The following is a 25,211-nucleotide window of genomic DNA, read 5'->3' as shown; positions in this document are numbered from 1 at the left end:
GTTTTCTACAGCAAGGCACAGAAATCACTTTGGGGCCCAGACAAACTTAGAACATGGGTACGCACACAAACACATACCAAGATCTGTTTGTTTTTAATTCTGAAATTACATTTTCCACATTTCCGAAATGGAATTGAAGTTTTTCTACCTGGGGAGGAATTCAATATCACACTAAAACAAATATTCAACCAGCACAATCACTTCTGCTTGCCCAGTTTAACAACTTCCCTTCTTCCCCCACCTACATGTTGGTATGGGGTTCTACCAACCCCCTCCCAAGAGCCAATGTGGGGGCATGGGGGCATGCAGAGGTGAAGCCTCATTGTCCTAGTGGGAGCCCCTGTGCTGCACAATTACATATGTTGATGGTTTGGCTTTTGTTTTCTCTTCCCATGGGTGTGTTAGGTGACTTGTTACCTCCAATTCTGGTAACAGATATGACAATCTAGCAGGTAAGAAAGGAGCCTGATTAGGGTTAGGGTATATATACAAAATTATTTTTCTAAATCATTGGCGCACACCCAAGCAAAATGTTTGGACAGTATTCTTACCCTACGAAACATACTGTTTCCCCAAATAGAAACCTCTATATAAATATAAAATTTTAGGAGGCATCAAGACATTTCATCAAATACACACAATCAAGCAAGTTTGACATCCATATTCACTTCAAACTAATCACCTCAGCCAATAAGCTTTTCTTGTGTGTTTTCATACCACAGCACCATATGCCACATTTTTTAGAATATTGCTTCTCATGGTTATCTTTTAATTGGCTTGACCTATGGGAGCAATGGCACAAGCCCAATCTCATCACACACATCCACTCCATGCTCTGTGAAATCTGCTTCTGAAAAATGTCAGGTGGAAGAATGTGTTGATATGCAAACTAGCATAGGTTCAGTGTACAATTTTTGAGTCAATGTCACAATTCTTCAGCTCATAGTTTCATTCCATTCATTATAAGTTTTATCTTGATTATCACTCTCTGGCAAATGTAAAGTGATGGGCTCTGAATGGCAAGATTCATATGAGCTTCTGTGGAGAGGCAGCCACAGAAAATGAGAGGCGTAAGTATGCATCCCACCTGTGCTTCTACACTTCTGTTTTTACATACAATGTAGGTTTCTATTTTCCACTTAGTCTGATAGAGTTTACAACAGTTGCAGCTGTTCAAATTGAAATCTTAAGATCTAAGTTCTAATGTCTTCTGTATCTCAAAGAACCAAGAGGTGACATGAGCTAGACAGGGAAGATGCTAAAAATCAGTAGATGAGAGAATTATCTGAAAGTCGCAGTTAAAGCCCAAATTATGTGTCTCAAGTGCCAGTAAGAAAGCACATTATCTCCAGTAACCATCTGTCATGACTATTTTAAAGACTGATGCTCAAAATTATGTAACCATTAGGGCTTATGAAATGCCATCGCCAACAAATTTCTAGGTACTTGAGGAATGAATCACTGTTTTCCATTATCTACAATGTGAATTATATTTGTAAAGTATGTCCTACTATGTTATCTTTACCAAGATGAATTTAAAATAACACTCCCTGAATATTCTAAAACTTATTCTGAAGGGAACAAACTTTTTAATGAAGGGAATTGTATCAGATAGGATTTTAAGTGAGAAACCTTGTCATATACTGATGTTTGGGAGTAAAGGGCTGCTACCTTAAACGTTGGATGCTGCACAACTAGCTGCTAGTTGCTGATCCTTCCTTCCTCCCTAGTTCCATTAAGTCTTTTGTATTGCTCAGATATTTTCCATAATGGTTCAGAAAAGCCAGTGGCAGCTGACATGCCAGGCTGGGGGCAGGCTCAGGCAACAATGCTCAAGAGTGATTCACTGTAGTAGGCAATGGGCATACCTGCACAGGTTGTAACACCAAGATGAACACTTTCCATCAAGGATGTCTGGCAGACCATCATGGACTTCTACTGCCAGCCCAGACATGGTAGTCAGCATCTAAGAAGCCATAATATGTAGCTGGTAGCCTGTGTTTAGTCTAGAGTATTAGCAAAGTCATTTAAATAATGCTGATGGAGTCCAGAGAGAAGTCCTGATAAGACATTATTCAACAAAACTGCATAATCTGAGGAGTCAGTCATAAACACAAAGGTTTCGTCTTCCTTAGTTCAAACAAAGCAGGGAAGACATTCAACCAAAGATACAGAGGAAAACTTCTTCAGAATAACACATAGCCAATCAGGGCACCTGTGCTAGCTCAATGAATATCATTCTACCCTATTTGGTTGCTAAGCAACATCTCCACCCATCCCCCTATTGGCTAGTTGATTTCAACACTAACAGAATTAAGCCTTGGGTTACAAATTGAATGACCCTTGTTGCACTTCCAACTTGGAGGACACCAGGTTGTAGGCCACGTTGTATTTTATGAACCTTATATCAGGTCCTATGTGTGATTCTGTTATGCAGGGGAAATTGCACTATTGCATATATTGGATTTTTGGTTTTGTCTGCTGAGGACTTCAGACACAAAATTAATAAAGAACTTAGCATTGTGGTGCTTACAGAAAGACCATAATAAGAATGTGCACCACATGTGCAATGCAGGGTTTCTCTGCCAAATTGCAGACTTGGTGGGTCTGAGTTTGAGAAAGAGACCATAGTATTGAAAAACTCAACAACACAGCAATAACATGCTTTTGGTTAGGGAGAAGGTAAGCAACAAGACAAGGCAGTGTACAGAGCAACATGTCAAAGAAATATTGTGGTACAACATTATCAGTTTCTCAAAGTGAAAGCATCAAGACAACAGGCCTGATTAGTACATAGATAGAGTTATAGAATAGATGTTCTATTCTTCAATCTCTGCTTTTCCACATGGTTGTGTATAAAGAAAGATGGCTGCTGTTGAAATATCAGCTGTAAGTGAGTCAGAGTATGAGTAAACAGAGGATATATCCAGAGCATCATTTGTGTTGGCAAATTTCTCAGCTAGAAGCCTACATCTCAGCAAGACATTAAATAGATTTATTGCCTATCAGCTTTAAACCAGAGGATGGATGTCTGCTTCTCATACTGAGCTGATGCATTAAATAATAAAAACAGAAATAAAAACAGCAACAGAAGTACTAAGAAATCATCACTCATTCAAGTTAATATGTATGACAAATTCCCTTTGTGGTTGATTTGTATCTAGCTGCACCTGCCTTTAAAAGCTTTCAGGAAAAGATGCCCTACAGTTTTTAAATATAGAATAACCCTGAAACATATTTTCTGGTATCTTTTTGACGACCTTCTAATCTCTGGGTTCTAAGCCAGACTGTGGGAAACCAACCTGTTATACATCTCCTCTCTTTCAAATAAATCAAAAGTTAAGCTGGATAAAGAAGGGAAGGAGAGAGGTGCTCTCTCCAGCTTCCTCCTGGTCGTTAATTATAATGTTGAAGTCTGCTTTAAAGAGGCATTGCAGTTGCTGGAGGAAGCAAAAGCTCATTTTGTGTGTGTGCGCGCACACAACCTGTGTGTGTGTGTGTGTGTGTGTGTGTGTGCGTGTGACCTGATTGCACCAAGGTCAAAGTGGTGACTTCACCTTCCAATGTTGAGCAGTTACATATATTACAGCCCTCACACTTTTTGGTCTTGAAATTTAGGTCTAGAGATATGGCTTTAGAAGCTATAGGCATGTTACCCTGTTTCTTTCCATGTAGAGGTTTAAGACAAAAAGGAACATTATCATCCAAGTTTGCCTTGTTTTATAAACTTGCAAAACTTGCAAAAGCTCAAACAATTTTTGTTTCTCTCGTGAGGACAAAAATTGGCAAACTTCCTGCATGGATATTTGAAATGGGAGAGTTTGGCACTTTTCTGAGCCTTCTGGCTGGATTCACCCGATGAAGCATATGGAAGGATAATAGCAGGGCCATGCAGAGCAACTATTGTTCATAGCACTGAATACTTTTGCTTTCAGGTCGTCAAAGTGTGCTTTGCTTCTGTTTGTTTGACAGACCTGCAAGGAATAATAAATCACTAATACTAGATACTAGCTCCTAAATCTGCCACCAATTGTTAAAGAGATCGATAAATGTAGGTATATGAATTTTCCCCCACATCTATTTACTGTCACACGAGAATATTTCACCCATTTCATGATCCCCAGTTATTACCCTTTTTCCTTCCTCCTGAGTCAAGGGATCTACCTCATCAGTGTATCCTTTCAATCTCAAATGTGTTAACATCTAATTGGTTCCATAGAACAGATTTAACAATCACTACAGCTAGGATGCTGGTGTCTCTGAAAAGAAACTGAGGGAAGTATCTCCTATGTATCCATGTTTCATCACAACCAAGGTTATGGCTATCAACTGACAGAACATAAGAAGAGACCTGCAGGATCAGGCCAATGACCCATCTAGTCGAGCATCCTGTGTACAGTGGCCTGTGGGAAAATCCTGCAAGCTGGACATAAATGTGACAGCACTCTGTCCACCTGTGATTCATAGCAAATGGTACTCCAAGTCACAATCTCTCTTATAGTGATAGTGGAACATAGCCGTTGTGGCTAGTTGCCATTGATACCCTTGTCCTTCATGAATTTGTCTGATTGTCTAATCCTCCTTTAAAACCATATATGTTAGTGGCTATCACTGTCTCTTGTGTGAGCAAGTCCCAGAGTTCTTTAACTATGCGCTGCATAGATAAGCATTTTTTAAAATCTGTCCAGAATCTTCCAACATTCAGCTTCATATAGTTCTAGTGACAGTGATGCTTGACATCAACCATCTTAAGTTTCAGTTGTCGACTGGGTTGAATATGAAGGGGGGCTTCTCAATGATTAGATTTAAGGAAATGGAGAAAATTGTTTGATGTAGGGAAATACAGTCATTAAGAGACAGTGACAGTGCTCCAGAGACAGTGCTCCAAAGTTGGCAAAGAAGGAAGCTACAATGCTTGGGTGAGAGCTCAGCAAAATAACTTTATAGCAACAACAGAAGCTATCAGGACATGACTTCTAGTGCTGTCTATATACTTTCTGGGTTCATCAATGTACACAGCATGTAGGGTTTCCATTTCTACATCAAACCTTGAAAGAGTCCCATCTCTCACTAAAATCTGGTACACTGCCACATCCACCATTCTACTTTATAAACTTCTAAGATCTTTGAGATCAGAAGCAACACAAGAAGACAGAGGACGTATTGATGGTGTGTGTGGGGGGAAGAAGGAAGAACACTCTTGCATGTGTCCATGAGCAACTTCATATCCTAACCTGTAATTTGTAATTTTAGTTTCCTTCAAGTATTGGCAAATTTCTTTTACTTCATCTAGACTGAAAGCATATATATTCAGATCTGCCACACACAAAAGGTTGAGAGATAAGTAGGTAACAGCTTTCTTTTCAAAAAGGTTTTTGTACTTTTAAAAAATGGGAAAGATCTCATTCACTAGAAGGCTAAAGCTATGTTTTTCAGAGGTCTCACTGAATGAATATGAGATTAATTGTAGTGAAAGAGACTTGAAAGTAGGAACGTTCTGTTTTGAAGCTCTTTTCTCGCAAGCATCCCCATCTTTTGAGCCCCACCATCTGATCTGTGCTAGGACTTATTGGATGCAGCTGTGATTCTGGCAGGGTGTTTTAGCAGCTGCTGCTAAAATGCCAAATCATTGTTTTGCTCCATTGCCTGAATGTGAGGTTTGATTGAAAATGCTTTTATTTAAGCTCTGTTTCCAAGAAATCACATTTCTTTTTTTGGTTAAAGTTCCCCTGGCGCAAGACGGCAACTCATCACATTAGAGCGGTCACATCTTATTACCTTCCATTAGATGTGATTGACACAACTAGATGTTTTGTGCTACAGCACAGCATATCAACTTGGGATATACTTCTTTTCTGGGGGATATTCTAAAGCAATATGCTGCAATGTGTTGATGAAATCATATTTTTTGGCTATGAGCCTTCACAATTTGTGCTGTCTGTTATTTATTTGGGATCAGAAACCACTTTGGATGTGCAGTTCATAAAGTACTAGCAAAGAGTCCATTAGCACTACCAAATTCTGCTGCTTGTAAGGGAATATCATCAAAGGTACTCCATTTCTTATAGAATGGAGTGGCTTTATTCTGCTGGATAGGGAATGTGAGCTTAGACATGATCTGTTTTAGTTCCTTTCTAAGAACATTTTTATAACTGGCCCAGAAGAGAAGTTCACCAGGCAGATCACAAAGCAAAAATTAAAACAAAACATTAAAAAGGAGTAGGGAAAACTAAAAATTCAAAACTGAAACACTGTTCAAACACATTGTAAAAGTGAGTTGCTCAGACTGTGAAATACAGATTGTTTAAAGGGCTCTGGTGAATAGAAGGGTCTTTACCTAAAACCTAAAAAACACACCAATAAAGATGGTATCATGCAACCTTCTCTGGAAAGGCCATTCCATAACCAGAATGGCGCTGCTCAAAAAGCTCGTCTCTCTTACTAGTTCATGCCCCACCCTTCCTTTAAAAAAAAAAAAATTAAAAAAGAAATAATACCTAATAAAGCCAATGTAGGTGACAGAAATGTGGCCTACTAGAAGAGATAATTTACAGAGGAGATCTTTCTATACATCTAAAAAGCTTGTTGAAATGATGCTATCTTTACCACCTTTCTGAAAGTGGGTAGCATTGAGTGAGACCAAGGGTCTTTCTTTAGAGAAGCTATTCAACAACTCAACACTGCTGTCTTGTCTCTGTTTTCTTTACCATCCTTACCACAAAACGCACCTGTCTGGGGAAATTATATTTTTATCCTACTCTTCCTCCAACCAGTTCAGGACAATATACATTTTGAACCTCCAAAGAAACAAGGTTTAGCTGAGAGGATCTGACTGACTCTCTTCCCCAGCCACTCAACATCTTCACAGCCAGATCTCCCCACAGCAAAACCACCATCCATTCCACTACTCTGGCTCTCAGTTGCAATTCTCTTGTATCTGATCTACATTATTCTAACAAAGCCACAAAATAATTAATATAGAAAAATGTGCAATCGTTCGATTTTAAAAAAACATATACTTCTTTTTGCACATTAGTTTGGTGTATGCCAAAATATGCTAAAGCTGACAACTGAAACCAAACCAAGCAAAATATTCTGTCCCAACTCCTCCAAGGTCCTTTTATATGATAATTTACTCACACAGCCAATTGCTGAGCATCGAAACCCATACCTGGTGTTTCAAAATGCCCAAATACTCATATTTATTCAAAAGACAATGCTAACTGTATGTAAATTTAGAGCCATCATCAAATGCACTTGATAAGGTAATAGTCCAAAGCGCTTTTTCAGGACTCTTGTGAACAAATCTTATTATTTGCTAACTCCTGTGCACTGCCTTGGAAATACAGCTTCTAACATTGGAATAATGCATAAATATTACATTCAGAAACCAAGCTTGGCAGAGGCATTAATATCACTGAGGCCTAGATCTTTTGTTTTCATTTTGTCTCTCAACCGATTACAGTATTTGTACACCTCTTGTCAATTAGCTTGTCTATACATGTTTCACATATGCAGAAGCTGAAATAAAACTTGACAGCCACTTTATTCTGGGCCTCGGGTCTGGCAACATTTCTAAATATTCCCTTTTATTTATTTCCCCCTTTAATTTGCTTCTTACTGATCTATATATCGAAGCTCTCTGCTTACTTTGATATGCAGCATACATCTTAAATAAGGGATTTTTAAAAATCATTACCCATAAAGTTAATTTGCAAATGGATGATTTGCCATTTGTATTTCAAGGAAGCCAAATTCTATCTCATTTTCTCAGGTATACACATGGATTAATTCATTTGGTTTCAGCTGAGATACCACATGCTTAAAATCAGAGCAAGTGAAATCAGAATTTTACTCCAGTGTTTGGAATTATATTAACTTTGTGAAGGATTTTAGTAAGAGATAGTGGGTTACTGCTGAGACATCATAGACAAAGATGAGTGGCCACAGCACCCTACACATGAGAAATTAAGTAGGTTGTTTTGGTTTCAAGCAGGTAGAGGAACTAATTTAGCCAGGTGTTCTGCTTAATCTGCCAGAGAACAATCAAGGCAGAATGGGATAAGAAATTGATTTTACTCATCAGATAACCTTGAACACAAAGCTTCAGCAATTGCCTTAGACTTTACTATTTTACAGTGATCACCACAAAGATATGCAAACATTATCAGCTCATCTATTGCTCCCACTCACCTGAAACAACATATTTCTGTAGTGCAAAGTGACCTTGTACCGGTATTACATTTCCAGCATAACAAGGGAGTAAGAGGTATCCAAATATGAATTTGGAAAGGCTTTAAAACAGAGCAGTGTGCAATTCATTGGTACATGTGGTACACTTCCCTTCCTGATTTGGCTCACCACCCATCTGAAACAGAAGAGTAGGAATAGCAAGTCCTGATGCAATTCTGCTTGGAACTTCTGGAACTAAACAGAATCTTACTTAAGTATTTAGAAATCTAATCAAATAGGTTTGCACAACCAAGATGCAATGTTCCCAATGCATAACTAGTTTTTTTCATGGCCAATGGGAGCTCTAAGGTCAACACCCATCTCTCAAGGAGGCATTGTTTTCCATTCCACCCTGTATTTATCACATGCAACACTGTTTTTTTCCTACTGCAGTTCATCTTCTGTCAAAAATGCCATTGTTTGTCTTACTGTGACAAAATTACAGAACTTACTGGTACACAATGTATATAATTATGTAATTGATGTCATTATGTAAAAAATGTTATCATTATATTACATGAGAGAAAGTAATCATTATGTATCATTTGTGGAATGAAAGCAACAACAGCAAACAATGATCATATTTGCTGAATTGATTTCTGTGCTGGACATATGACAAATATTTGCTCATACACTGGAACCTTGGTTGTCGAACGTAATCCATTCCAGAAGACTGTTTGAGTTCCGAAACGTTCGCCAACCAAGGCACAAAGGGCTGTCAGCAATTTCAATGGGGAAAATTGAAAAACACGCCTTGGAAGCTGTTCAACTTCCAAGGTGCGTTCAAAAACAGAAGCAATTACGTTCGGCTTCTGAAACATTCAGCTTCCGAGACGCTCGAAAACCGAGGTTCTGCTGTATTTCTGTTGGCATCGGAGTTCTCCAACATCCCTCATGCCACTCTAGTCTTTTTTGCAATCTTTTATAGATCTTGAATATCACATCTAAGTTCACACACTGTGAAGGATGGACTTCCTTTCGCATTGCAGGCATTTCTGATATTGTCAGATGAGGCTGTTAAGAACTGAATATTCTGCAGGGATGAGCTCCACTCAGTGGACCTCAAGGAATGATTACAGTGTGTATGTAATGGTGAACTTTGAGGTTCTAAGACATCTTATTCTGTGTGTGGCTCTCCCCTGCCACCCCCCAACAATTCATTCAGGCTAAAATCAGAAGAAATTTAGGAACCTAAGAGCTTGTATTAAAAACAAATAACGGAACATCATACAAGCTAAGTTTAATCCAATATCTCCAATTTTAGAAGCAATTGGAGATTCAAATGCCATATCAAATAGCTGACTGACTTTCAAGAGCATCTTACCCTCATATACTTCCAATATGAAGCAAATTCCTTTTTGTTCATTATTTTTACTGTATTCAGCCCCTTATCTGATGCAACCAAAAGAACTGGAGCCTACGGAAAAATAAACTTTAAAAGAGAAAGAGAGAACACTTGTCTTTTTTCATAGATGAATGTCATTAAATTGACAAGTAATGTAATGTAAGCAGGAAACATTTGCTTTATATGTGGCGAAGATATACCGTATTTTTCACCCCATAAGACGCACTTTTTCCCCTCCAAAAATGAAGGGGAAATAGGGGTGCGTCTTATGGGGCGAATGCCTGCAAGCCGCGCGCGCCCGGCAGGAGGTCCCACCGGGTGCGCGAGGCTTGGGGCGGCAGCCTGTCGCCCGAAGCACGGGGAGCCCTCGGGAGGGCTCCCCCTGCTTCGGGCGAGTGTCTGCAAGCCTCGCGCACCCGGCAGGAGGTCCCACCGGGTGCGCGAGGCTTGGGGCGGCAGCCTGTCGCCCGAAGCACGGGAAGCCCTCGGGAGGGCTCCCCCTGCTTCGGGCAAGTGTCTGCAAGCCTCGCGCACCCGGCAGGAGGTCCCACCGGGTGCGCGAAGCTTGGGGCGGCAGCGGACTGCTTGCGCGCACCTAGAAGCTTGGGGCGCGCTGAGCTCAGCACGCCCCAAGCTTCTAGGTGCGCGCGAGCAGTCCGCTGCCGCCCCAAGCCTCACGCACCCGGTGGGGCCTCCTGCCGGGTGCGCGAGGCTTGGGGCGGCAGCGGACTGCTTGCGCACACCTAGAAGCTTGGGGCGCGCTGAGCTCAGCACGCCCCAAGCTCCTGGTGTAGCGCAGCGATCCGCTAGCCCTGGGAGAGCCCCGCGGCTCTCCCAGGGCTAGCGGACTGCTTGCCGGCATGCAGAAGCTTGGGGCGCGCTGACCTCAGCTCGCCCCAAGCTTCTGGATTAGCGCAGGGGTCCGCTAGCCCTGGGAGAGGCGCCCGGCTCTCCCACGCTAGCGGAGACCTTGCCGGCACGCAGAAGCTTGGGGCGCGCTGAGCTCCGCACGCCCCAAGCTCCTGGTGTAGCGCAGCGCACCTGGGGGGGAAATAAATTTTTTTTCCTTCATTTCCCCCCCAAAAATCTAGGTGCGTCTTATGGGCCGGTGCGTCTTATGGGGCGAAAAATACGGTACTTTTAAGCCGATCATGTGGATGTTTACTCAATATAAGTCTCCTCGATTTAATGGAAGCTGATTTCGGTGCGATGTGTGGCGGTGGCTGTTTTTTAGTTGCAGCCGACTTGCAGAACATAATGTAACAAAAGAGAAGCACAAAGCCAGGATGTGACAGAAGCTGCTCCCAAATAACAAAGTAAGAAAACAAAGCTAACAAATAAAAAGCAGAACAACCTGTGCTTTAAATGAAAATGAAAATACAGGTCTCTGTAATAGCAGTTAATGGTAGAAAATGAAGAAAGTTAATGGGTGATGAAAGCCACAACCAGCAAAAGTGAAGCTGAGTGTAAAACATCTTTTTGAATCTTTGGAGCTGCTGCCAATCCGTGTAGGGAGCACTGAGCTACAGTAGGTGATCAAAGGTATGGCAGCTTGTTCCTATTCTCCTGTTTGCTAATCTAACAGAGAATCCATTATCGTTATAACTGGAGATATACAAAAGATGTTTAAAAGAGAATGTTGCTTATGAAGGGTTGTTTTTGCTCTTTGGCCATGGTTATGATCCTGATTTGGTCACAATCCTACTCACTCTTGCTCAGCTCTTTATAGGGTGTAATAAAACTGTTAGAATTCCTGCTCCGTGATTGCAGTCATGGGATTGTTGTCTATCACATGATGGTTTATGTTTTGACTCCACAGAGTGGGAAGTGACAGAGACAGGATGTTTGTGTTACTGTGTTCTGTGAAGTGGGACTATTGTCCTTTGTTCTCTCTCTTTGCTGTCTGATGCTAAAAAAAGAGGGAGCCATGTTGCAGTGCTCTGCGTGTATTCATATGTAAATAAAGTAGATTAGCCAAAATGCTGAGTTGCTGAGGTCCGTCACGCAAGCTGTGAAGACTCTGCAGATCCCTAAACTGATGTGCTGATGACTATTGGCATCAGTTGGTGTGATGTTCGGGCTGAAGAAAGCTTTTGAAGCTCCCAAACGATCAACCAGGAGGGAGAGAGGGAACATGCCAGTTGGGCATGTGTCTCTATCGGGGTCCTACTCGAGTGTAGGACAAGCTCCTGATAACAATGTCCCTCCTCCTGGCGTGCCATCTCTGTGCCACTGCTGTGCTGAGCCAGCTGCAGTGTGTCTCAAATGCCTCACTCCGGAGCAGCTATCAGCCAGCTCTTCCCCAAAACCCTTCAGGACCCAATGCATGGGAGACTTGGGAGCAGCAATGAACAGCTTGCTGGAATGTAGCGCTGCAGCAGTACATCTGGTGAAAAAAGAGAGAGAGAAGGGCTGGAACCCTGTGAGAGATTTCTTAATAGGCCTGTATAGCTGAATCCTGGAATCCAGTTCAGGTCAATGTGGGATTCGGACAGATTGGGTTGGGGCAGATGCAGGTTGAATTCAATCCATCAAGAGCAATCCAGTGCTTTCAAAAGTCGGGCACTCTGTTGTGGGGGGCAGGGGGAGACACACAGGCAGCCCGCATGTATCTCCTTCTGTCTTCCTGACCCATATCTACTTAAGATACAGTTGGGGGGCAGGAAGAAGGAGAGGCATGCCTCTTCCCACAGCTCCCACAGCATCTATGCAACGCCCTGAATCAGTTCAAAGGGCCTATGCACAACCCTGCTTACCACTCATGGACAGAGCAGGATAGTAACCTTTTCCATTTTTATGATCAGTTAGAAAATACCCTAAGCAAATTCCTATCAAAAATAAAAGCTAAACAATTAATTGGCCACTTGTTCATTGCAGTCAGATTGACATTGCCCAAACACTGGAGACACTTAGAATGTGTGCCATTGGACTACAGGTGTGATATTTTGCCTTCATGAAAATAGTGACCCAAAATAATATTTCTTTGTGGTATTGAAAAAATCAGATAAATTTGTTTTGACTTGGCACTCACTTATTTTTTTATGTTAGCAATAAGGGCCACAGTAAAAGTCCACCATCCTATTATGCTACAATCTGAAGTGCATGGCAGTGTATTGTTATTGCTTTATTTACACACACACACACACACACACACACACACACACAACTTATTGCAGTCCATAGACCCAAAATACACAGTACATTTTTTTATTTACATTGTCACTGTTGTTTTAATTTCATTTTTGTATTATTCCCTTGTATTCATGGATGCATATTTGTACTTACCTTAACACTGATTTGAAGCCACTTCATGTCCTTCCCAAAAGAGGCTCCTGGGAGGCCAGAGGAACATTGCTGGAACAACTCTTGAGTTGGAGCAACTGGCTAGAATGTTTTAAAATGTTTTAAATGCTTCTAATTTTGGTTCTTCTGTTTTGTTTTTGTCAAGTTGATGTTGGGATTGGTGGTTATTTTAATATAGGTATAACTGTAAGCTGTTTATTATTGTTATTGTTGTTATTATTGGCTTCTAATGATTTATTGGTTTATTTGTTGCTCATATAGGATATCTTGTTTTTTAATGTTTGATGCTTTGTTGTGTTTTTATATATGTTGTAAGCTTCCTAGAGTGGCTGGGGAAACCCAGCAAGATGGGCAGGATATAAATTATTATTATTATTATTATTATTATTATTATTATTATTATCATTATCATTACCATTATTGTTGTTGTTGTTGAATTTAGTCATGTGGGAGAACACAGGTTGCACAAGGTCTGAGTTGACCTTCTTATGCCCTGCCTACAGTCTAGCTGAAAAGTGGAACGGACACTTTTCCCAGGCAGGCTGAGCAAGCTACAGAGACCCACTTCATTTAAAACAAGAAACAATAGCTGAAGAACCAAAATCAGAGCCAGTGTTATAGGCTGTTGAGGGTAAAGCAACAACGCTTGCAATAAGTTACCTGAACCAGTGTGACAATAGACAGGTAATCTATTCTTCTCTTGCTGATTCCTCAGAACCTGCAAATCAGAGACAGGTAGTTGCTATCTCCAGCATTTATTTATTTTTTACAGGCATCTCACTGGCCTTGTTGAAGACAGAACCTGGGGCTAGATGGATGCCTATCAGCCACAACAAGTCTATCCTTCTGATCTTTGGAGAAGAAATAAGGTGGAAGGAAAAACACAGGAAAAGGCAGAGGGGGGTGGACAAAGTTTGCGGTTTTCAATGAAATTGTAACTCCCTTTAGCAATAAGCTAAAAAAGAAGGTCTGTGGACATTTATGTTCAATTGTTGTCTCCCCTCCCCCATTTTTTGCACAATAGGTTGCAAACTGATGCATATTGTATAATAAAAGCTGCATAGTATGCCTGCTCTTAAATTGTAATCTTTGTTGTAGCATCACAGTTTGAATGTAGTTGCATGAACGACAGGCTTTCATATTCGGCAGAGAAATTTGCATTGTCTTAATCCCAGTGATATCAGTGATTTCACACCTTGGAAAGGGAACCTGTGGCCCTGCAGGTGTTGCTGGACTCCAACTGCTTTCCACCTCATTCAGCCTGGCCAATGTTGAGTTGTGTTGGGAGTTGAGAGTCCAACAGTATCTGGACAGCCATGAGTTTTCTTTCTAGTTTAGACTCTGGTGGCACCCTTCAGAAAGCCAGATTTGATCCAGGGGCTCCCTCTAGTTGCTGACGTGTAATGTGAAAGGAATTTGTTGACTAGGGTGTTCAAACAGAAGGTTGCATTATATCTGTATAATATGGATGCTAATTTTGCTGCAACTGGTCAACTAGTAAGTGAAGACAAAGCTATCATATGGTGGTGACTCAAAATAACTTCAGAAATTATTAGCTTCATGTATAATTGGTGGCAACATCTCCAACCAATGTTCATAAGCACAAGCTGTATGCTTTTAATCAGGTCTGAAATTGTGCGGTGTTTTAAGTGTGGTAAATTTAAGCAAAATGAAAAATTGGCAGACAAAGAGAAAGCAGCAGTAAGGGTAGAGCAATGTGTTAAATCCTTCATTTAGGTAATGTTCCATTCATTTCAGATTCATGAGTATGGGCCTTTTTAGACTGAGCCAGCATACTATAAATCTCAGGTTATCCGTTATTGGGCGGCATTGCGCTATTTGCAATTGTATGTGTTTATTTGCTGCATACTTTACTGCATAATGTCTGTTTGCATTCTGCATGGAATGCTTACTGAGGCTCTCACCTCGTCCTAAGTATACTGAAACATGGGTCATTTTCCAGTATGATTGTTGCAGTTACATATCTCTGATTCCGCCTGCAAAAAAATAATAAAATACTACCCTTCCAGAAGCCATTTCCCTTGATCAAGAGAGCTGTTATAGAAATCCCTTGCCTGGAACATTTTCTCTAGTCTTCCCAGTGAAGAAATTCCAGTTCCTTCCACTGGAATGAGTAAGGAAGCCCCCTTGTGAAAATGATCTGCTGCCTCAATTCTTCTGGGTGCCTTGTGCAGGGCCAGCCCAACACATTTTGCTGTGTGAGGTGGACAAGATGGTGCACCCATTCAACAAATAGAAGCCAACTGGAACTAGCAGTTGAATCTTGCTTCAATACTAGCAACAGGCTAGTGTCCTCCACTGTGCCTGAAAGTAGCAGGCTAGTTATGGGGATAGAGGACAGGCTGCATGGCACACACTGCTGTGTCTTTCAAAATAATGTTATGGCCAGTGGAATCAGAAGAATCTTCCACCTGAGGTGGTTGCCTCATTCTGCCTGATGACAGAGCCGGCCATGGAGAGAGAGAGAGAGAGTTCTGCTGCCCACTGCAGCCATTTTGTGCTGGCACCCATGGCTCTTACTTCAAGATATGATTACTGGCCCCTCTTTTTATACCCCAAAAAGCACAAAGTATCTCACATGCATACACAGAAAAGATTTCAACATGCATTTTTGTGTGTTCTGATTTGAATGTCACTTTATCTCAAATAGTTGGGTAGAAATTTGAATGGATGAGTTATGCTTTAAATATATATCCTAAGCCAGAATGGAAATCCTGTGTTCCATGGCTACTGTATGCATATTTTGCTGTGTGGCGAGCAGGAAGTCATGAGCACATGCAATGTAGTCCAAGTTAGATACTGTGAATCAGCTGTTTATAAGGGGAAAGTGGGTGCTAGATTTAGTTGCCCTGAGTATTACTGTCACCAACAAACAGCTACAGTACTTGGCAGGTTTTTAGAGTATATAATCATAGCTGCACTGTTGCATGTGCATATATTTAGACCAAAGTCTGTGTTTTCAGCCTCTGAACCGAAGTGATCGTGTTGCAGATTGCAATGGAAAACCTTAGGAAAGTGGGGTTGCATTTCAAGGCGTGAAGGCAAAGTGATACTGAAAATAACGACAAACAACCAGGGCAAGAACATTTCCATACAAATAATAAGCACAGTGCAGATTTAGACAGGCAATTGATCACTGGGGAACACAATGCTGTGGATCAAAAAATTTACCTGCAGCTCTTGTGTTTCAACTCTGGATTATTACAGTCAACACAGAATTATTGCCTTCAAGCCAACCCCTCCTGGAACTTCTTCAGTTTCCTTGCTGAGGAGAAAACTGTGATCTTTTATTCCCTACAATACAAAATACAGTAGGAAAGTTAATCAGAAGGCAAAATCCGGCAATCCAGATGTATACATGAGTGGAACAAATGACAGAGACAAACCAGAGAAAAGTGAGATGGATGGATTTTAGAGCACATCATGTTGGAGGCTGTGTGCTCTGTATTATACAGTTAGGATAATTGATACAATTACTACTTAAAGGAAAGAGCATTTTGCTAGAGAATAAAGTAGCAGCATTGTCGGGGGGGGGGAGTATTCTAGTGGGATTTTATTTTTATTTTTTGAGAAATGACTGCTGCAGAAAATAAGTGTTTACAGATATCTTGTCTCCCACCTTCTCTTGTGTGGCAGCAGCATTTCTTCCAGCTCTTATGGCTCAGAAAATCTAAATATTCATAACCAAAAGGGGAGAGAGAAACGCTCTCAGCTTGGAGCAGCTCTAAGCTAAAAACCATGATAAATTGAAATGGCATAGTAATTTCTAATGAGTGTGGTTTTTCCCCCCTTCAGAGTGATCCTGAGCTACACTTGAGGAAAGCAAATTAAATGCAAAATTAATTGCTAGGATGATTACATGTTTTTGATAAACTCCTTTGTTTCTCTTGTTTTACTTGCTACGATGCAATGCCAATACAACATTTTTCTACTGTCAAGAAGAAACCCTTTGATCTTGCTTTTTAGATAACGCAAAGTCCAGAAGAGGCCTACAAATTGAACTCCTGATTCTGAGTTGGCTTGTCTAGTTCCGTGACTGGCCAGTTATGGCACTAAGTGTTGTGCTTTCCTGAGGCCTGAGGCACTAAGTGTTGTGCAGAGTGGCTTGTGGCTTGTTGGATCAACATCTTAGTTTGTGCCTAAGCATGTATGTGTACCTCTGCTGCCCCTCGTGACCTGTGTCTTGCTTATGTATCACTCTGATTTATGGATTAAAGACCTTGGACAAATTGAACTGGAAGTTCAAGTTCTTCTTCCAGCAGCCGAGGGCTGAAACAGAGCACTTGTCTGATAGACAGAGCTACACTCATCCATATGGAGTAGTGGAAAGACAGTGTGATATTAATGCATGACATGTGATTTAGTGGGGCTGACTGACAGCAATGCTAGAGCTCTGAAAAGGGCACACCTGTAGATTTGTATAGCACATCTAAAATAATGGACCCAAATATTTTCCTCAACAATTGAGCAGAGCCACAAGGCTTTATCTCACTTCTCATTTAAGATACTGCCTTGGTATCTTGTGCTTGTACTACTCTTAGGTTTTAGCCATGAGAGCATCTGTTTCCTATTAGAACATTTAGGCTAAAACCAGCACTTTCTCTGCATTAGGGCTCACCCTCAGCTTCCTTCCTCTGAGTAAATATGAACAAACATTGCCTCAGGCAACACAGCAGTAGGGAGGAGAGCAGTGTGCACTGAGAAGAAAATCATATTCAACAATTTATCTGTAGTTTGCAGTGCAATGCTATACTAGACTACTCAGAAGTAAGCTCCACTGAGTTAAATGGGACTGACTCCCAGGACAGTGTATATAGGATTTCAGCCCAGCCAATAAATAAATTGAATGTAAATCTGCATACTACAGAAGATAGGTTTTGCAGGTATTAAAGAAAATGAGATTTAAAGAAAAGCTAACCTACGCTGCTAAAAGTTTGCTACCAATGTTTTCTTTTTCATTCCCTTGTTCTGTGATACATGACAACAAAAATCAGTATTTCTTTTTTTAAATGAACTAGTATGACCTTCAGTCTGAGCAAAGTCGCCCTGCATATGAAAATGGTGTGATAAAATTGTTGCAAGACTTAAAACATATAGAAGTACAGCAAATGTCATGGTACAGCAAAAATTATTTGCAGCCTTTCTCCATCATGTCCCAGGTGGCAAAGGTGCATATTGCACAAGCTCACTTAGATAGATAGATGATAGATTGATAGATAGATAGATTGATAGATAGATAGATAGATAGATAGATAGATAGATAGATAGATGATAGATAGATAGATGATAGATAGATAGACAGACAGATAGATAGATGATAGATGATAGATGATAGATGATAGATAGATAGATAGATAGATAGATAGATAGATAGATGATAGATAGATAGATAGATAGATAGATAGATAGATAGATAGATGATAGATGATAGATAGATAGATAGATAGATAGATAGATAGATAGATGATAGATAGATAGATAGATAGATAGATAGATAGATAGATGATAGATAGATAGATAGATGATAGATAGATATAGGTGATAGATAGATAGATGATAGATAGATAGATAGATAGATGATAGATAGATGATAGATGATAGATAGATAGATAGATAGATAGATAGATAGACAGATGATTGATAGATAGATAGATAGATAGATAGACAGACAGACAGATAGATAGATGATAGATAGATAGATAGATAGATAGATAGATTATAGATAGACCGACAGATAGATAATGACTTACATGCTCATATAGATACAGATAGATATTGCGGTTACCATAAAGGAGAAGGAGCAAGAAGTCTTGTTTAAGTGCCATAAGTTTATTCAGCCCTGGTAAATGCATTTTGCCTATAGTTCCTTTTCCAGGAACATATAATAATAATAATAATAATAATAATAATAATAATAATAATAATAATAATAGAAGAAGAAGAAGAAGAAGAAGAGTAGTAGTAGTAGTAGTAGTAGTAGTAGTAGTAGTTTGGATTTGATATCCTACTTTATCACTACCCTGGGGAGTCTCAAAGCGGCTAACATTCTCCTTTCCCTTCCTCCCCCACAACAAACACTCTGTTAGGTGAGTGAGGCTGAGAGACTTCAGGGAATTGTGACTAACCCAAAGTCACCCAGCAGCTGCATGTGGAGGAGTGGAGACGCGAACCCGATTCACCAGATTATGAGACTACCACTCTTAACCACTACACCAGTTCTGGGATCAATATACATAGTTCTGTGCCCCTGTAGGCATCCTGCTTCATTTACTGCCTTCCTATGCTTTTTCTACTATAGCACTATAATATTAACTTTTTAATAGCTGGCAACAGACCACTAGCTATCAAGCCAGAATGCCTGCATTAAAGTCACCTTTGTCTGCTTCATCCAATAAGCCAAATATTCTGTAGACCCCTCCAAAATGGGGTATCCCGTTAAAAGAACCCAGGGGAGATGCTTCTGTCTGGACACCTAGGCAGGGGCAGGGGGCCACAGCACTCAACAGGTGCAATCCATTGGGGGAATTACCCATTGATGTAAGTCAGGGAATCCCTCATTCCTAGTGGATCCCAAAATGCAAATTCTTCCAGCAGGTGGGTCAGAAGGGGTGAGGTCCACCCAGTGCCTAGGCCAAACCCAATAAAGTTGTGGCCTAATATTGGTTGTCATGTCTCTTATTCTTGATATTGGGAAGGACCAAAGAGTAGAGAGGGGTGCCTTGTCACACAAGCCAAACATCCTGTGGGCCATGAGATCTGCAGTCTTCTACATCAGTGCAATACAGGGATGCATCCATTAAATCTGTGGGAAGCTGCTCCATGTACTGCATTTTTGTCCAAACTGATGAAAACCAATCCTCACTGTTATTAAATGTAACAAGTCCCAATTGGCTTAAGGTCACTTGTGTTTAAATAATGCAGGATGAAACTTCCTGATAGAGACATCATTCTCTATTCATATTAACCTTTCTTATGGAGATAGCAATAATATGCAATAATTACAGTAGTTACAATACTGGAGATTTGTGTATAGATTAGGAATAGAGGAGCTCTGAATTTCAGGTTCTCATTTTTCCAGCCCTAAATTTGTTTCTTCGCATTTCCATATAATTATTTTTCCCCTTTATGAAGACGTCACGAAAATTCATCAGCATCTTACTATGAATTTCTCCATGTTCATGCAATTTCACCTAATAGGCATATTTTTGCAAGATAACTTCCCCAAATACAGTACAATACACTAATATATGCACTTTAACCTAATATATGCATTTTTCTACACATTACTTGACTGGAGAACATCACTTCAAAATTTGGAAAAGAATGAATTTCCAAAGAAATTTTTAAATCATCAATATATTTATAAGGATTGTATAGTTATACACATCAGTTCATTTACGCAAAACTGAGGTGTGGGTTGCTGCATGAAAAGAAGCAAGTAGCATCATGTGGCTACTGAAACAAGAAACCAGATCTGTTATTCTACTAATGCTTCACAGTGATGAAATTGGGTGTAATCCAGTGTCATTAAAACTGTGGGAGTCCGTGTCTGACTTCAGTTTGATGTGGATCTCATCCACTGTGTTCCTTACAATTTTACTAACGGCAATGTGGGTTTGCGCTCCTGCACTGAAACAATATCCATTGTGAAAAAATTAGAAAGATTTTTTTAAAAAAATATCCCAGCCTATTTAATTGCTAAAAACAAAAACAAAAACCTGGACTGAAAATCTCATACAAGAGCACAAGCACTAGTTTCCAATTAACACTATTAAAATTTGGTCTCTCTGACTTGCTCTGTAATCATAATAATTGGCATAGTAGTCATAAATTAATGAACCACCAGTTTGCACAGAAAGATGACAACTGTTGTTTTTAGAAAAATGAAGGAAAACTGTGTGTTTTGCACTTTTCACTCCTTCTGTTGTATGTCAAAACCATCTCATCAGTGTTTTCATTAAAAGGGGCACAGGATTGTCCCTTTAGCAAAGCGCGGGGGTGAGGGTGGGGGGTGTTAAAGCTTCCACCATTGCAAAACTCAGAATTTGATAAAAATGTTATCTGTAAAGCTTTTGTTGTTTAGTCATTTAGTCATGTCCAACTCTCTCACTCCTGTCTTCTACTGCCTCCCGCAGTTTGGTCAAACTCATGCTGGTAGCTTCAAGAACACCATCCAACCATCTCATTCTCTGTCGTCCCCTTCTCCTTGTGCCCTCCATCTTTCCCAACATCAGGGTCTTTTCCAGGGAGTCTTCTCTTCTCATGAGGTGGCCAAAGTATTGGAGCCTCAGCTTCACGATCTGTCCTTCCAGAGAGCACTCAGGGCTGATTTCCATAAGAATGGATAGGTTTGATCTTCTTGCAGTCCATGGGACTCTCAAGAGTCTCCTCCAGCACCATAATTCAAAAGCATCAATTCTTTGGCAATCAGCCTTTTTTATGGTCCAGCTTTCACTTCCATACATCACTACTGGGAAAACCATAGCTTTAACTATATGGACCTTTGTCAACAAGGTGATGTCTCTGCTTTTTAAGATGCTGTCTAGGTTTGTCATCGCTTTTCTCCCAAGAAGCAGGCGTCTTTTAATTTCATGACTGCTGTCACCATCTGCAGTGATCATGGAACCCAAGAAAGTAAAATCTCTCACTGCCTACATTTCTTTCCCTTCAATTTGCCAGGAGGTGATGGGACCAGTGGCCATGATCTTCATTTTTTTGATGTTGAGCTTCAGACAATATTTTGTGCTCTCTTCTTGCACCCTCATTAAAAAGTTCTTTAATTCCTCCTCACTTTCTGCCATCAAGGTTGTGTCATCTGCATATCTGAGGTTGTTGATATTTCTTCTGGCAATCTTAATTCCGGTTTGGGATTCATCCAGTCCAGCCTTTCGCATGATGAATTCTGCAATAAGTTAAATAAGCAGGGAGACAATATACATCCTTGTTGTACTTCTTTTCCAACTTTGAACCAATCAGTTGTTCCATATCCAGTTCTAACTGTAGCTTCTTGTCCCACATAGAGATTTCTCTTTGTATATGCTGTCTATGTGATGTGGTCTATGAATGTGCCAAATGTCAGCCTGGTCCTGTAAAAATTGTCACAAGTTCAGCCAAGTTAAAATGTGTGGGAGATCGACACATTTATCCTTTAATTTCAGGTTTATTTTGAACTTTGGTGATGTACTTTTACCTTTGTGTGAAGACTATAAATATGGTAGATAAATAAAATAATTCAGGCTGCTGCTTTCTTTACTGCTAAGTCTGGCTTGGATGTAACTTAGGTTTTATTTTAACCTGGAACAAACAGCAGACTTCGTAGACATAATATCACAGATCAAATCCAGAGTAAAAAGTTACTGCTTTTAAGGACTAAAAAAACACAACCCAAATCATAAAATAAATAAAAGACACAGCTTCCAGCAAAATAAAAACTGATGCATATGCAACTTCACACGCAGCTGTAGGCTGGTGTCACATTAACAGCAGGATCCACATAGTTTGCTTAAATTATTTTGCAGAACAGGACAATTTCATGTTATGAATCAGCATCAGGAGCCCAAGTTTGCAGACAGCGTGAGCCAAGCAAGCTCTTAACAGCATGCAGCCTTTCAACAAAAATGTAAATTAAATTCCATTTCAAAAGTACTGCTTTGGGATCCATTATTTGTCAAAATCCATTTTCTATTAACCAGCCCAGTTAGAACAGGGGTGTGAAACTTCAAGCCCAGGAGCCAAATGTGGCCATCCAGATCAATCTTTCTGGCTCTCGGGACTTAGACATTGGTCAGTCAGCTTAGCCGATAGCCAAGGGTGATGGAAGCTGTAGCCCAATGACATCAAAGGACCCAAACTTGAATGGTAGCTCAGTTGGAAGAGCATGAGACTCTAAATCTCAGGGCCATGTGGTTTGAGCCCCACATTGGGCTAAAGATTCCTGCATTGCAGGGGGTTGGCCTAGATGATCCTCATGGTCCCATCCAACACTAAGTTCCAGGAAAATCACAAGCTCTGAAAAGAGAAGGCTCGATGGAATCCAAAACTAATAGAAAATACGGGTTGCCCTGGCAGCATTGACTCAGATTTATAGATCTACCATTATTACATTTTGTTTAGCATGAACACCTTGTAGTTCCATTGTTAAAAGCCGTTGTAGAATACATAATAGTCCTCCCCAGTAGGCAGAACCAAAGAGAATGAAAATTCACCAGTTAGCAAACACCGTGAAAATATCCTTCCCACTGCCTTCACAGTGCAAATTAAAGCATTAGACCTGTTGTGATACATTGCTGCTTGCTCGATACATCATAGAATCATAGAATCATAGAATCATAGAATCATAGAGTTGGAAGAGACCACAAGGGCCATCGAGTCCAACCCCCTGCCAAGCAGGAAACACCATCAGAGCACTCCTGACATATGGTTGTCAAGCCTCTGCTTAAAGACCTCCAAAGTAGGAGACTCCACCACACTCCTTGGCAGCAAATTCCACTGTCCAACAGCTCTTACTGTCAGGAAGTTCTTCCTAATGTTTAGGTGGAATCTTCTTTCTTGTAGTTTGGATCCATTGCTCCGTGTCCGCTTCTCCGGAGCAGCAGAAAACAACCTTTCTCCCTCCTCTATGTGACATCCTTTTATATATTTGAACATGGCTATCATATCACCCCTTAACCTCCTCTTCTCCAGGCTAAAAGCCTGGAGAATGGGAGAAGGGAGTGGTCAGTAGTGAAACCTCTCTTTCCTGAATGATCAACTGTCTTGATACATCATTGTCAAAAAGTAATAAGTTAGGTTTATACCAGAATGTCCTAAAGCAAGGATTGGCTACAAGAAACACACACACACACACACACACACACACACAGCTCTTTATTCAGCTACGCAAAAGGCATTATTATAATTAAGGACATAGTCCAGGTAAGGAAAGGCACCTTATGAGGGCAGAGAGCAAGACTAGTAAGGGATGTGGCCTGGTAAGGGATCTGGTCTGAGGAGCGGCCTGAGGTCCAGATGGAGATTTGGAGTGTCACACTTGGTTCCCCACCCCTGTGCTACATGGGCAGATCTCATTGCATGGATTGTTCCCATTAAAATTAGCAGACTGATGTGGAGCAGATACAAATTCTATGTGAAAGATGCACACGATCCGCCCTAAATTCCTAACTGGATCACTTAGGTATTATTCTAACTGCACTGGATTTACTCCTAGATAAGCAGCCCCCATGTAGCAGGAATAGTATTTTAAAAGGGAACAATAGTCAAAAGGGAGGTGGCCAAAAAAGGACACACTCAGGCAATTAAAAACCAGCCAGCAGCCAATGTTGCTTCTCTCTCTCTCTCTTGATAATTTGATCACTTGTTCTTCTTTTTAAGCTTGGAAACTTGGCATTCCCCACCAAGCTCCAGCCCTGTCATTGTCAACTGCTGAATATATCTAAAATTTGTTCTTGCTTTTCTACATATATCATTGACTATTAGAACTTCCTTCTTGCTGGTCTTCCTGCTTCTCCCCTTTGGCCTCTTCACTCTGTCCTAAATGTCATTGCTCATTGGCTATTTTCTGCATGTACGTTATTTCTTTATACGGTTCTCTTCACTGGGTTTTCTATCTTTAAACTTCTTGTACTTACTTCCAAATGTCTCCATGATCTTGCTCCTCTATATTTATCTTCTCTTCTTCTGCCATATGCGTCTCCTCATTATTGTTGTTCTAGGAACCAACCTCGTTCCTCAGCCTAAGATTATCCATCTCTTTTCTTAACCTTTGTCTCTTTCTACTTCCAATTAATTCCACAGTTTAATTATAGTGCTTAGTTAAAACTATGAAATTCGCTCCCATGAAACATAGCGATGGCCACCAACTTGGGAGCCTTAAGAGATTATTAGACAAATTTGTGAAGGTTAAGACTACCAGTCACTGTGCCCACCTTTTACCTTCCCTTTGAGGGGGTCAGTATGCCATTGAATATGCCATTTTCTGGGAATCACTGGCTGCTGACCATTTGTGAGCTTCCCATGTGCATCACATTGCTGAGACAAGGGTATATAGCCCATTTATATTTTGAAGAGAAATATGAGAGGATTTAAAGCCTGCTGTGGCTAGAAACGACAAAGGATGTTTCATAACCTGAGTATGCTGAATCTCTGAGAGGCTGAAATACCTTTTACAGATCCCTCGCTTTTTTCCAAAGTCATTAACCCTTTACATTAAATTTTTGCTAAGTTAACAGTGCCACAGTAGTAGGGCGTTGCACTGTTGTAGCTTCTGCCCTTTAAATGTTCAGTGCCTAAAGTCAAATTATTGCTTAGCCAC

The sequence above is a fragment of the Podarcis vaucheri genome (assembly GCF_965113315.1).
Source record: "Podarcis vaucheri genome assembly, chromosome: 3".
In the NCBI taxonomy this organism is placed as follows: domain Eukaryota; kingdom Metazoa; phylum Chordata; class Lepidosauria; order Squamata; family Lacertidae; genus Podarcis; species Podarcis vaucheri.
The sequence above is the reverse complement of the archived record's forward strand: the minus strand, read 5'-3'. Positions refer to the sequence as shown.